Raw genomic sequence first — 14,125 nt, 5'->3', positions numbered from 1 at the left:
TGCTTTTCTCATGTTTTTTCTTGCCATTTTCGCTGGTAGCATCTTGTCTTCCATTGCACCTTGTAACTGGCCGTTATGGTTTTCACGGGTTATGTTGTCACTGGTAGTGCAGGTTGTTGATTTCTGAATACTCTTTCTGCCTGCTTCCTGGTTGATTCCCTCATTCTTTGTGGTGGTTTTTCAGTTGATTCTGTTGGATCATGTGTGCATAATTGTTATTCACAAAGAAGGACAGATTTACCTCTTATTTCTGATGTGTGTCCATCTATGTTGCTTCTCTACCTAATTGCTTTAGCAAATACTTGGAATAAATGTTAATGGTGATGGTGGCCATCCTTGTCTGTCCGGAGCAGAGTGGAAATCTTACCTTTGATCCTACCATTATGTATCTGGCTTTTATATTGTTGTACACGTAAAAGTGGAATTCGGTAGTGTCTTTGATGTTTAATTTTTTAATCCAGAATTGTGTTTTGTCAAAAGCCTTTTCAACCTCTTCAGAGATTGTCATACATTTTTCATTCTTAGATTTGGTATGGATGCTACCACAGTCTTCCTAGTGCTCCCGTGCCTTGCTAGAACAGACTCTTCGATCATAACGTGCTTTTCTTTAGTGCACAGGGAACATCACAGCTTCACGTTCAAGGGTCCTGTCCATTGCCTCAAAAATGTGCAGCCAGTCTGCTCTGTCTTAGGACCCAAATGGCCTCTGGAGTCCCTGCCTCAGCAGAGGTGGTGTATCCGGGCCATAAACAGCAGCTCCCTCTTTGGATTTCTTATATTTCCCGTAAAATGTTAGTGGGCTCCCAGCTCAGAAAATCAAGAAAGGTAACACAGATCTCTTACTACTTTGTATGATGACCCAAAACACAAAGTCACGTGAGTTTCACTCAGTGTCACTCTTTTTAAATCTGACTCGGTAAGCAAACACGTATGTGGGTTACAAATGTATACAAACCTCTTTGCCTTTGTATTTGCTGGGTTTCTTTTCACGATGCTAGAAAAAGCGTGTAACAAAGCTGAAAGGAAAGTTTGGGTTCCCAGGACAATTCACATCTAGGCTGAGCATTTCTGAGTATTTTCTAGGTGGAAGACAGCGTCTCAGGTCACACATTCTGGTCATGGTGGTTTTAAACCTTTCCAGGGCCTCCGGGTCACTGAGGAGCTTTGACAAGAGGACAATTCAGCCGTGAGGCTGGTGCGTCAGCTTCTTTATAAAGCTTCAGAAATGGTTTCAGTGTGCAGACAGACTTGGCAACGGTGTGAAAACAAAAAGTGAGGGGTGCCTGGGTGCCTCAGTCGGCCAACCCTTGATTTCGGCTCAGGCCATGATCCCGGAGTGTTGGGATCGAGCACCACGTTAGGCTCTATGCTGAGCGTGGAACCTGCTTGAGATTCTCTCCCTCTCTCTCTGCCCCCTACCTACCTCTTCCTTACACTCTCTTTCTAAAAAAGTAAATAAATAAAATAAAAGTAAATAAATAAAATGGAGAGCCAGTTACCTTTCTATCTTGACTCTGAGGATCTAAATTATTAACATCTTTGGGTACAAAAGTGCCTTGTTGTTGTTTTGAGTATGACTTCTGTCCAGTGTTTTTCTACTGTATTTCCAGCATGAAGCTGATTCTTTTCTGGAAACAGAGATGTCAGGGGCAGGAGCGTCAGCTGAAGGGCGAGGGGAAGACAGGCTACGGGGACAAGAAGGCACGATGGGGGGTGGCTTTCACAGACACGGGGTCCCATGATTTGTCTGCCTGGGAGACAGGAACACGGCCGATCTTCCACACCCAGGAAACAACACACAGGGAACCGTGTGAGAGAGGAGGAGCTGGGGGTGACGGACCTGCTCTGGGGCAGCCGTGACCATGACCGGTAGCCCAGCCGGGCTGTTGCAGCTGCTGATACGGATGCATTTCTGTTTTCAGTTAATTCGAACTTAGTTTATAAGCCCAAGAAGCGCAATGGCTTCCGTGAGTCAATTAAAGGTGGATTTCTCCTATTTCCCCGTTCACTCCTGTTGCTGCGAGTGAGCCTGTCTGCACGCACAGGTGGCCTCTGTGCCACATCTCGGTCTGGAGACAAAGAGCCGGCCACAGACCTCAGCCCCTCTGACGCGCCTCTGAGAGAAGCAGAACCAGGAGCGATGCTCCCATTTTAGGGGCCAGGAGACAAACGCAGAGAGATAGATTGAGAGCTTCTCCATCTCACATGAAGAGATCAGAAGAGAAGGGAGTACATACTTTTTTCGGCTTTCTAGATCCCCAGTTTACAGACTAGCACAACCTGGCCTGTTCTAAAGCAGCAGCTTTTTCAGAAAATGTTTATTTATTTTTGAGAGGAAGAACGAGTGGGGGAGGGGTGGAACGAAGGCGAGAGAGAGAATCCCAAGCAGGCTCCAGGCTGTCAGCACAGAGCCTGAGCCTGACACAGGGTTTGATCCCAGACCTGAGCTGAAGTCACACGCTTACCTGACTGACCCACCCAGGCATCCCAAGCAGCATCCATTTTGAAATAAAGAGAGATGCTTGGCTTAGTTTCTTCAGGAAAAAATCCTCAACTACACTGATGGCTGGAGAAGCACTCCCGCATCCATCACTGAGCAGCAACTCAGACGCCACTAATGATGGGGGATAAATTCCACAGGCGACTTCTGAAGGGTTAGCTCGACCACTAATTACATGACTCCAGCTGGTCCCGTCATTATTTCCATCTTCAGGATGACGGAGGCTCGGTCTTCCCGACCTTGGGTCCTGCCACACCCGTCTTCTCCCATCCTTGCTTGGGAGTCAGACGGACCAGGCTCGAACCCCAGATCTGCGGGTCTATCTCTAGGCAATCCTTCTTACCTTGTATGTCAACTTCTGCATCTGGACATGGGACGGATAAAACTTGACGGACCAGGCGGTCCTGAGGATACAGTGGGGTTGTTGACTTGAGTGACGGTAACGGAGCCCGGCAGCAATTAGTGTCCCAGAAAATGCAGCTTCTGGTTGCTAGTCAGAGTGCATTTCTGATCTGATTTAATCCTTGGGGCAATGCAATTAGATGACTCACATCATCCTTCGATGGGAGAAGAGCTTGAAAGTCAGGGACGAAATGATTGACCCACATTCTTGTGCTTTTCACTACTCTTCACTGTGTCCTTGCCGACCTTCTCCGTGCAGCCTGGTGTTTGCTACGTGTCTCCTTTTCACCTTGATTTGATGTGATTTCAACATCACAGCAGCAGGTATACAAGCGAGACATGCTAGCAGCCATTGTAGGTGGAGCTGGGACGGAGAACCCGGCACAGCTGGCCTCTGGCTCCCAGGTCAGCAGTGGGCCAGCTGCTTCTGGAACAGCCGTGGATGCCAGGTCTCTGGGATTTACAAGGATCAATACGGCCTGTGCAATTCAGAGAGCTGCAGGTAAGGGCTGTTTCCTGACAGAACGCCCATTTTGTTACTGCTACTGAAGTACTTTAGTAATAGCTGCATAAATAGGGTGCTTGAGAAAAACACAATACATTAATAATAGAAAAACCCGAGGGAACACTTGACCATCAAGAGCGTGAGCAGGGGAGGGGTAGAGAGAGAGAGAGACACAGAATCTGAAGCAGGCTCCAGGCTCCGAGCTGTCAGCACAGAGCCCGACGCCAGGCTCGAACCCATGAATCGAGAGATCATGACCTGAGCCACAGTCGGTCGCCCAGCCGACTGAGCCACCCAGGCGCCCCCTAAACATAGTCTTAAACGGTCTCCCATAAGATATTTCTAAATTACGGTGGGAAAAAGTCATAACCTTACCGTATGGAGGCCCGGAAGACACCATCTTAGGGAGATGGCCAACATTAACTGGCTGGCCCTCCTAACCATGTGCCCCCTGACAGGACATCGAGAGAAGTGTGACCCCAACTTGCGCCATCGGGACAGGCTCATGGGAGTCAGCAGGCAGTCTTTACAACGTTATGTCGTGAAACAGGAAGCCGGAAGAACGGCCCCCACTGAAGGCCACTGGGGGGACACGTGACAACCATGCGCAACTCACGATCCTGGAGTTTATTTTGCCATAAAGTACATTTTGGGACAATTGGGAAAATCTGAAAAAAAAAAACAGTAATAAAACAGTTTAACCATAAATTTCTCAACTTTTGTCATTGCACATTATGTCCCGTTGTTTGTTGGAAATATGCACACCCGGAGCTCGTCAGGATTCAGAGACAAAGAGCAAATAGTAAAACTCGTGTGGTAAGACGATAGCAACGGGGGAGTATGGGCGAAGGTCATGGGACTTATTTGGATTATTCTTGCAACTCTTTACAGGTCTGAAAATGTGCCAGAAGGATTCCCAAACCTCCATGGGCGGTAGAGGGCAGGGAAGAATCTGAACCTTTAATAGAAATGATCCCTGCCATTTGCATTCTCTTTTTTGAGGAAAAAATAGTAAACAGAGTGTATAAGCTCCAATATAAATTCAATAAGATTATTGATGAGAAGATCTTTAAAACTTTTGGATTGGAAGACTCCAAAATTAAAATGTTTTCAATCAAATTATTTTTAAAAATGAATAATTGTCGGACCCAGAAGGCTGTGTAGTTGTTTTAAAATTGTAATGGCTTTGGGGCACCTGGCTGACTCAGAAGAGTGAACGACTCTCGATCTCGGGGCTTGAGTTCAAGCCCTCCATTGGGCATAGAGAGTACTTTAAATAAAACTTAAAAAATGAAAAAAAATTGTGGCTTCGAGTAATCCAAACTTTGCAAACATCAAGAATTGAAGAAACACACTATAAAAGTTAAGATCCTCAAATCAGTGTTTTCAACGTGATCTTAAAACGATTAAGGAGGTGACTTTTATGACCCAATAGAGGTGATGTAAGTGTCCGGATGTAAATTATAGTAATAGCATGAGCTGACTGAAGCATTTTGCGTCCTCCTGGAGAAATGCCTGGTGTTCCTACATACCCGAGTACTGGACGTCTACGCGTAAGTGCCTCAACACCGAATAACTTGCTTTGTTGCTTATATTTACAAACTAACGTGTATGCCTTTTGCATGACATTGCCATACTTAAGAACGATATTTATATTTTATTGTTTCAATCAATTTTCACCTTGCTTACGGGATCCAAGAAAACTAGGGTTGATCCAAGGTTGGAAGCAAATGAAACATATTCAGTAACGCCTACGTTCCCTCAGGAGGGTTATATAAAGTAAATGTGTTTATGTTGCTCACAGTCGAACTTACAAATCATCGGTCTTTGTGCAGTTCGCTGCAGGCAGAAGTGGATGACGAGACGGCGTAGTGTTTGACCACTCACGTTTCCTGCGTTTCTTCCTTTCCTCCATGTTCTGGCGCTCTCACGCCCACACTGTGGAGGCCTCTGGGAGGCCCGTGGCTAGTCTTACCCCTTCAACGGTTCAGTCCTGGCTAAGAGGAGAACAGGTTTCATAACCCAAGTCCTAGAGTGTACATCCCAGACACACGGGGGACTTTTGGGAGACAGAGAAATTCTCACTGTGGAATGTGGGCAGCACAGCAGCCTGGCCCTGTTGGCGAGTATTCTGGGACACTTAGGTCCTAGTGATAAGCTAATATAGAATGACTGACATGAATTTATTTCCTCCTTGGCTTTCTTATTGAATCTCCTTCTAGTTAGGGTATCAGAGCACGAAAATATGCACGACTCAATTTTCAAATTGTCATCACTTGTACTCCTGCTATGGGGACAACAACAAAAAGATGATGTTTGCTTTCTAGATTTCATTACTTTCCACATGTGTGCTTATGGTGTTTAAACACGAGATCCTGACAAGCCTTGGCAGAAGTTATGCAGTGAACACATGATGAAACCAGCAGGTACAGACGCAGCCCTGGAAAAGACGGGCTCATCTGCCTGAAAACTGTCTCCTGCTCAGAGATTGCCAGCACCCCAGGAAATCACTTGTCCCCACGTACTTGAATAATAGCACCCATTGTAACATCTCTAATCAACGTGTAAAGAAGAGAAGAGTGTGCTTGCTTAACGCGTGTGTTTGTCAGCTGTGGCTGACCTCCCCTCCTGACTGCATTAGAAAAATAATCTCCAAGCTCAACAGAAGTGTTAAGTGTCTCCGAATACGAATCTTCATAACACATTCAGGTGATCATGTTGTGGACTGTGCAGATGTTCTGGGCTCTATTCAGCTGACCTACAAAATGAAGGTGAGGTTAAGTTCTTGAATATCCACTATGTTGAATATCCCGCGTTTGGGCCTGGTTTTAAGGCCCTGTCGTACAAGAACAGAAGGAGGGGGTCTTTTACTCAAGGGTCTTATCGAATAATTGGGGAAATAGGGCATAAACTCACGACACCTCAAAATGGAGAGCTCCTCTGGGAATGTGCAACGATGACAAAGACCGGACACATGCAATCCAAGACAGAGACTGAAAATGTCCTGCCACTTGTCTTTCTATCCTGCCGGATGGAACATTCTCTTCCATCGTAGGCTGGCATAGGACCTAGGGGCTTGCAGGATGGTTAAGGGCTAGCACAGCCAGGTCAGAAGCCAGTCAATTCTGCTCACCTCGCTGTCTGGGCAAGAGGCAACATGTCCGAAACGCTTTGCAAATGAGTCTCCATCGATACGTGCGTACCTGCTACAAAACACAGTCATGCCTGAGCGCGCTTCTGAGAGGAGGACGGTGTCACTCAACAGTGTGTGTTCTGTCGTTGTCAGCCGTCTCTAGCAAGATTGTAAATTCTGATCCACTGCAATGATTCTGTTTCTCTGCAGCAGATCGGGTAGGAGATGTCCTTCCTTCCAGCCCTGTGTGCAGATGGGGAGTCATGCCCTGACCCCTATGATCTGCATACGTCTGCCCGCGCCCTTCTTCTCTTCTCTCCGGTGTATTTATTTATTCGATAATTTGGTTCCATCGCTATGGCCACACAGATGTTTGTGTTAGCCTTTGGGTTGTATTCCAGTGTGGCTATGTTCCAGAGCCGCTTCATATATTTCTCTTGTTCAAATTGTTGCTGCTTTGGCTGCTGGGAGCTCTTTCCGGGTTTCTCCTGTGTTCCTTTGACAAAACTTCATCACATGTGGGTTTTTGAAGGTGTTCTGTTGTTTTGGTTTTGTTGTTTGCTTTCGGTTAGCATTTGCTTACTTTCTGGCGTTACTAGATGGTTCTGTTTCTTCTGGTGTATTTCCTGCCCCCGTCCTAGTAACTCCCAGAAACCCTGGGATTCCGATTACTGGCAAGTGGTATTAGAAACCAAGGTGTGCGTTCCAGGCGTGCTCACTGATACAGAGGTGTCTTTGCGCTTAGTTCTCCTCATCTGCCAGAGCAAGGGAATGCACGTACGCAAACTAACTGGCCTTTATGCTTGCCTGTGACCATTTCCATTTGCACAAATCTGCACCTGTATGGGGGCAAATGTGTTTCTCCTTACCTTTGACTCAGAGCCATCACCACTGGGATCGTGTCACTTCACCCCCTTGTAACCTCCTCTCCAACAGTGAGGAGCCCGGCTCCCACCACCCGCTGCCCCTTTACGTAATTGTTCGATTCCAGTCTGCACGCGCGCTGGCTTGGGAATGGTTAACCTGCGCCCACATGGGAAATCAGCTCTAACTAGAGTCAGTGCCTGCGTGCGGACATTGGTCTGTGGCCTTACAGGTCTTGGCTGTTCTGCTCTGTGTCGTTCACTCTTTTTGTGTGTGTGACTCAGTTTGGAAGTGTCTATTGACCTATCCACAATCTCAGGGACTCTGCCTCCGCTGAGTCGAGTCTATTCGTTAGCGCTGCCGACCGCCCCCCCGCCCCCCGCCGCCCTCCCCAAGCTTCTTCATCTCTCTCACCGAGTTTGGTTCTCACATTTAATTCTGATTCTTTCTTGGACCTTCCACTCTCTGCGTCGACAGTATCCATTTGCTCTCACGTGTTTTCTGTCCTCTTATTAGAGCCCTTCACATATTAATCACAGTTCTCGTAAATTCTTCACATGACGATTCCAGCCTCTGTCCCGTATCCAACTCTGGTTCTGGTGACTGCTCATCTCTTGCCTTCATCACGCCTTGTACACTTTGTGTTGAAAGCCAGACGTGTTGTACTGTGTGACGGGGAGGTACCCCAGCCTTGGTGTGGGGATTCATGTTAATCTGGCCGGGGGTTCTGACTGTTCAGTGCTTGCTGTCCCTCTGGTGTCCCTACCTTTGCCTGTCCCTTGAACCCAGACTTCCCCCGAATGCTCGTCAGAGAGAGAGAGGGTCTGTGTTCCCACACAGGAGCCCTGCTGGCATGCAGTGAGGTGGGAGGAAGGCAGGCTTCTGCGTTCTTTGAGCTACATCTCGTGTCGGTGCTGGTCTGCATCCGGGGCTGTGGCTTTCACGTGCCTCTCCAGTGCCACTCATTCTGTCCTGGGCCCTGCATGCTGGCTGGCTGCCTACTCTCCTTTACGAACCCCTCCCCATGTTGACTATGATGTAGGGAACATGTAACTTCTGGAGAGATGGGAGGATGGTTGGACTCCTCCCCAGCTGCTCTGAGGGCCTGACAGCTTTCTCCCCCCAGAGGGAGCTTTTGTAGACAGAAGGTTCTGGGCATGCCTCAGCCTGTTGCACCTCCCTTCCTGCGGCCAGGGCCAGGATAGATCTTGACTGTGAAAACCCAATGAAATTCTCAGTTTCCAGCAATTCATCAAAACGACCACCTCCCGTTCCTCCCAGTGGAGGCTCCAGCAGCTGCTGTTTGGGACCAGCTCATCCTGGCTGTGACTCTCTGGATAAACCTGTGTCTCCAGATTTCTGGGTACACTGTGTCCTGACCTCCCTTCTCCTTCCCTTTTCCGAGAAAAGCCATCAGTTTTTAGTCTGTCCAGTTTGATCTTATTGCAAGGACGGGAGTGATGGTTTACAGGTTCCTTGCATGTCAGAGTGCCAGAATTCTATTTTAAGTGGTTTTGAGGTTTGCCTTCAGGATACATTACCTTCATAAAAGGAGCAGGAAATGTTCCCATTTTTTCCAAAACATAAAACCAACTCAACTTCTGAAGTCCATCTTTAAAGTTGAATGTATGAGGTTATGACCTTAGGAATAACAACGGAAGCCTCGGTTATTTGTTTTAATAAAATATTCTGATTGGATGATATGACCTCTAAAATCACCCCAAAGTAAATTTAATTAATGTTTTCCAGTCTCTCCTGGTCCTTACTTTATTGTTCCAAGTATACATTTTTTTTCCGATAAACTTTTAAATTTTAAAATATTTGGCTCTAAATTTTAAATTGGATTAACAAACAGGCTGTAGGAAAAACTCCAGGGTAATTTTGATAATTGTGCAGTGGAATGAAGTTTAACTTCCTGGAGGAACATGTTTCTGTCCATTCATTTCAATGCAATTCAATTCAAAAAAAGTACACCGATTCCTACCCTTGACTCATTACTTGGCCGAGTCATTTTTCCTCATATCCACTCTGTGCTCCCACTGGAGACACAAACATGACTAATATTGTTTCCTTGATCTAAAGGAAGGGTGAGCAGTGAGGAGGGAATGGTTTGCACGAGAGGAGTCTAGCTGATGCGAGAAGTCAAGGACGCCCTTCTGAAGAGAAGGGAAGACAGATTTGGGGATGGGCGGCTTCGTACTGAGGGCTGGGATGCGGTCCTTGTCGTGATGTGCTTGATGGGACTAACGAAGGGATGAGTGAGGTTCTCACGTTTTACAGGATGGGGAGGGAACCATGAACGGAGGAAGCAATTTCTGCGAGCAGGCATGGAACAACACGATAAATCCGGGAGGGTGGATTTTGTTCACGCTTCTTCTGCTCCCTTTGATACGTGTATATGAGCTTTCATCTTTAGCCTGTGGTAGAATTACTGAATGTTGAACTAGCCGCACACACCTGGGAAAAACCCACGTATTCGTAGCGTGCAGTTTTTTGCACACTGCCGGACTTGATTATCCAGGGCTTAAAATTCGAATTGTTGGATTTGACCTCTGCCAGACTATGTGAACTCTCACCAGAGGAGTTCCATTACAAAATGGAAAACTGGAAACTAACTGGTGGAAATTTTACAAAATAGGGTCCGTGTAGCAGACAAATGAGCTAGATTAAATTGTTCCTTTCTAGCCCTAAAATATCTATCATACTGTTATATTACTGGTGAGGACATTTTGCACCCATTTGCTGGCCTCTTAAAAATTTTTTTTAATGTTTTTATTTATTTTTGAAGGAGAGAGAGAGACAGAGCGTGAGCAGGAGAGGAGCAGAGAGAGAGGGAGACACCAAATCCGAAGCAGGCTCCAGGCTCTAAGCTGTCAGCACAGAGCCCGCCGCAGGGCTCGAACTCACGAACCTCGAGATCATGACCTGAGCCGAAGCCGACGTTCAACCGACTGAGCCACCCAGGCGCCCCTAGTCTCTTAAGAAAGTCTTTGAAATAGCTCAGACAAGAAATTATAAGTTGAACTAGGTGAGTGCCAGTGGGGTGGATGTTGGGGTGTGTGATCCCAACATGGGAACAATTCACATAACAGGACGTGCCTCTGATTGCAAGTGCTGGATTTCTCAGCAATAAGGAAAATAGGGCTAATGTCCAGCAAGATTCACAGCCATCCCCGAATATTAAATGGCACAAATAATAAATGTGAGGCTCGTAATAAAATGTGCATCCATCATTGAAATGAGGCCCTGCATGATCCCTGGAAGGAAGCCCTCTGGAGTGTGGCGTTGTCTTCCTGTGACACCCTGGGAGATGTGAGTGAGTTAAATGCAGGTAGAGTTTTATGGCCAGTTAGAGTGACAATCAGAATATCTGGCCGCCACAAAGGCAGATACAGAAGGATCTGGCAAAGAGAAACCCGTGGGCCAGTTGGAGGAGAGCAGGTGCGCGTACTGGAAGTCAGCAGGTGGTGACACGGGGGGCTTCCTGTATTAGGTGTCCGTGGAGGGAGCAGGCAATGGCGTGTGTATTTTGACTTTAACAATTTCGTATTCATATAAAGTACTTGATGAAGACACCTGGATTCGTTTACACACTATTGCAAAACTTGACCTTTATCAGACTGTTCAGGAGGCCCGTAGTGTGATCTGTGAATCACATTTATGTTTCTATTGAGGATGGTTTTTGTTTTGTTAAAATAGCACAAAAGATATTTGCCTCTCATTCAATTACTGATATAAGCATAACTGATATAAGCCTTTTCATTTTATACATTTTTTTCAGGAGAAACACCCCACTGTCACCTGTTTGAATGACTCCTTCTCCACATCAGCAGGCTTTCCAACCCTACTTGCTTGGGTTCCTAGAACGCGCTGGGAACACTCCCCTCCCTGATTTCCATATGGGTCACTTTCAAGCTCCGTTCTGATCGTGGAATTTAAAATTATAACTCCTTAGTGCGAATTACCATCTGACACGCTGTGTGTTTTACTTAGCTATCTACTCATTCCTTACATCGTCTCTTCCCAACTTAGAATTAAGATCCACGAAGGTAGGAATTTTTGTTTTGTCCAGTGATGAGCTCTCAGGATTGAGACCAGTGCTAGCAACAGGGGAAGCTGTCACTAAGCATATGTTGAATTAACTGATGAACAAAGAAACGAATTACCACCCATCCACCAAGCCAAAGTGTGAACATTTTTTTTTTGTTTGACAGGAAAGAGGATTTATTGGTGGGCATGAATAAGGAGGGGGAAACACCAAAGTTCTCATGAGTGCAGAGCCCGCCTCCTGTCCCGGGGGCTGTGATGAGAGATATATTTGACCCCGCAGCCATCTGGGATGAGCTGCTCTCCAGCCACTTCGTCTTGAAATTTGTCCGCGTTAACTTAGCAATGCCCCACTTCTTGGAGCTGTGGATCTGGGGAGTGATGGAAGGAATAGGAACAGAAAGCCTGGACACCGGGGCAAAGAAAGGCAGGAAGGAACAAAGCCACAGCACAACTCATCTTCTGTGGTCAGGGAGCTTGAACTTGGCCCTGTGTAGGGCCTCAGTCACATGCTCCTTGTTCTACAGGTTGGTGCAGATGGACATGGTGACTTGGCCAATGTGGACCTTGGCCGCTGTGCTCTGGGGTTTTCCCAGCAACACCCAGGTGTCTACATTAAACTTTATATGGATCCAGGTGTCTTGGTTAAGGTCAGACACTACTGTCCACTGAAAAGGGCTCTCTCCAGGGTTCCTCTTGGCAACCCATGCAATCAACAGGCTGTAGACGCCACCGAGGAGGCCGCTGTCTGCAGCTGTCGGTCACTGGGTCCCCGTGGGCAAAGAGCTTGCCTGGTTGCAGACAGAGCGTGAAAATTCTTAAATTTGCCAGCCTGTTTCTTGCTGCTTCTTCCTCACAAATTGAGGCCAAGAAACAACGGCTTTTTTTTTTTTTTCAGTTTTTTCAGGTTATTCCCTAGAAACTTTGAAAATACCCCAAATACCAGTGGTGCTTGGGATCGAACAAAGCCTCCATGAATTTGAGCAGGTTTAAGACTTTAATGCTGACTTCGGGTGATGTGAAGCTTGCCATTACTCTCATGTTTAATATTTCCCTTCATCGAATACATGACGTGGTAGTTTCAGTTCAGAAAAGCAACGTGTTCCTATGTCATCAAGATCTTTAAAAAGCACTGTAAAGAAACCAAAGCGTGGGTTTTCGGCAAAGGCACCCACACAACATAACGAAACTTATTAGCTCTTCACTAGACGAGAAGTAATGGTCATTTTGCGGGAGCTCATTAAGATAAGTGGAGATTGTAGTCAGCCTCATGCTCGAGGGGGCCCCCAGGGGAACTTATAACGGCAATGTCTCCCCTTTATGGACCTCCCAGAACCAGACTCTAAGCAATAATGCATCTCGTGGTTGGCATTGAACTGGCTTCTTCCTGGAAACTGCCCCAAAATTCGCGTTGATGATTTTGCCCATTCTGTGCTGAAACAGGCACTTCATGGCACACTGAGGCTCCTTTTATTGGCCTTACTGTACCACTTACTTGTTATTTTAGAAATTTTACTGAACTCTTTTGAAGCCTCCAAAACAGGGGCATTACTAACAGTGTGTCGCTGCAAAGTTCGGAGAGCAGACTCCAAGATTCCTGGAGGTACAGCTCAGGACTGATTCCTCCCAGCCCTTTCTTTTCCCAGGCGGGCCTCCTTCCTTCCCTGCCATCTTCATATCTGTGCCAGGACCCAAGGAAAAGACCGGTAAAAGTAAGCGGATGACTTCTCATCCACGTAATTGGCTTTAGGGTTATTCGGGGTGGGGGTAGAGACAAAGAAGGAGTCATCACTCAGGCAGTGACATTAGCAGCCAAGGGTGTTGCAGCCAAGACCAGTCATCGTGGAAACCAGCACAGGCTGGAGGTACCAGGAACTGATAACCAGCAAAGTCGAGAGCCTGAAAGAACCAGGGGCTGATAATCCCTGGGACCAGGGAAGCCAGCAACCGGACCCAAGGCTGGTGAAACCCACTGACAAGGTGGGGGGGGGGGGAATCCTACAGCCACCTCTCTGACTCTCCACGACCCTCCCACATCTGACCACGTGTGAGAGCTGGCCCCCAAGGCTCTGCCCGACTGATCTCTGAACGTAACAGAGATCGTCCACTGCTCGAACACAGGAAGCGGTAAGCATGGAGAGAGGAAGCTCCACCTCAGCTATACGCCCGCGGACTGACTTCACGTTTGGTTGGTTAACTATCCCCCCCCATCCCCGCCCCTTGTTGTATCTTGTTTGTTGGGTGACTTCGTCTTGTGCTTTGCTTTGTGTGACATGTATGAAGCCAAGTTAAATGCTTGGTGATATGTCATTGACTTTGGAATCCTAAACCAGATTTATAATTATGTTAAATTTGCTTTATGACTAAATAATGTTGACATTGTTGAAAGACACAACTCATGTGTGTGACTGCATAGAATGTTCATGATCTGGGCAGAACTCTGGCTCACTTCCTTCCTACAGCACACAAGCTCTGGGCCAGGGGGGCAGTCCTTCAGAACACCAAGCTCTTTGGGGCGCCTGGGTGGCTCAGTTGGTTAAACGTCTGACTCTTGATTTCTGCTCAGTTCATGAGCCCTGTTGAGCTCTGAGCTGAGTGTGGAGCCTGCTTGGAATTCTTCCTCCCCCTCTCTCTGCCCTACTCCTGCTCGTGCTCTCTCTCTTTCTTAAAATAA

The 14,125-nt window shown here is 47.0% G+C and overlaps 1 pseudogene; it reads right to left on the bottom strand.

Annotated features, from left to right (window-relative positions):
- Positions 1–12,127: 12,127 nt before the first annotated feature.
- Positions 12,128–12,252, bottom strand: LOC125914952 (uncharacterized; annotated as a pseudogene).
- Positions 12,253–14,125: the final 1,873 nt, after the last annotated feature.

This window comes from Panthera uncia, assembly GCF_023721935.1.
Source record: "Panthera uncia isolate 11264 chromosome D3 unlocalized genomic scaffold, Puncia_PCG_1.0 HiC_scaffold_8, whole genome shotgun sequence".
NCBI lineage: Eukaryota > Metazoa > Chordata > Mammalia > Carnivora > Felidae > Panthera > Panthera uncia.
The sequence above is the reverse complement of the archived record's forward strand: the minus strand, read 5'-3'. Positions and strand labels throughout refer to the sequence as shown.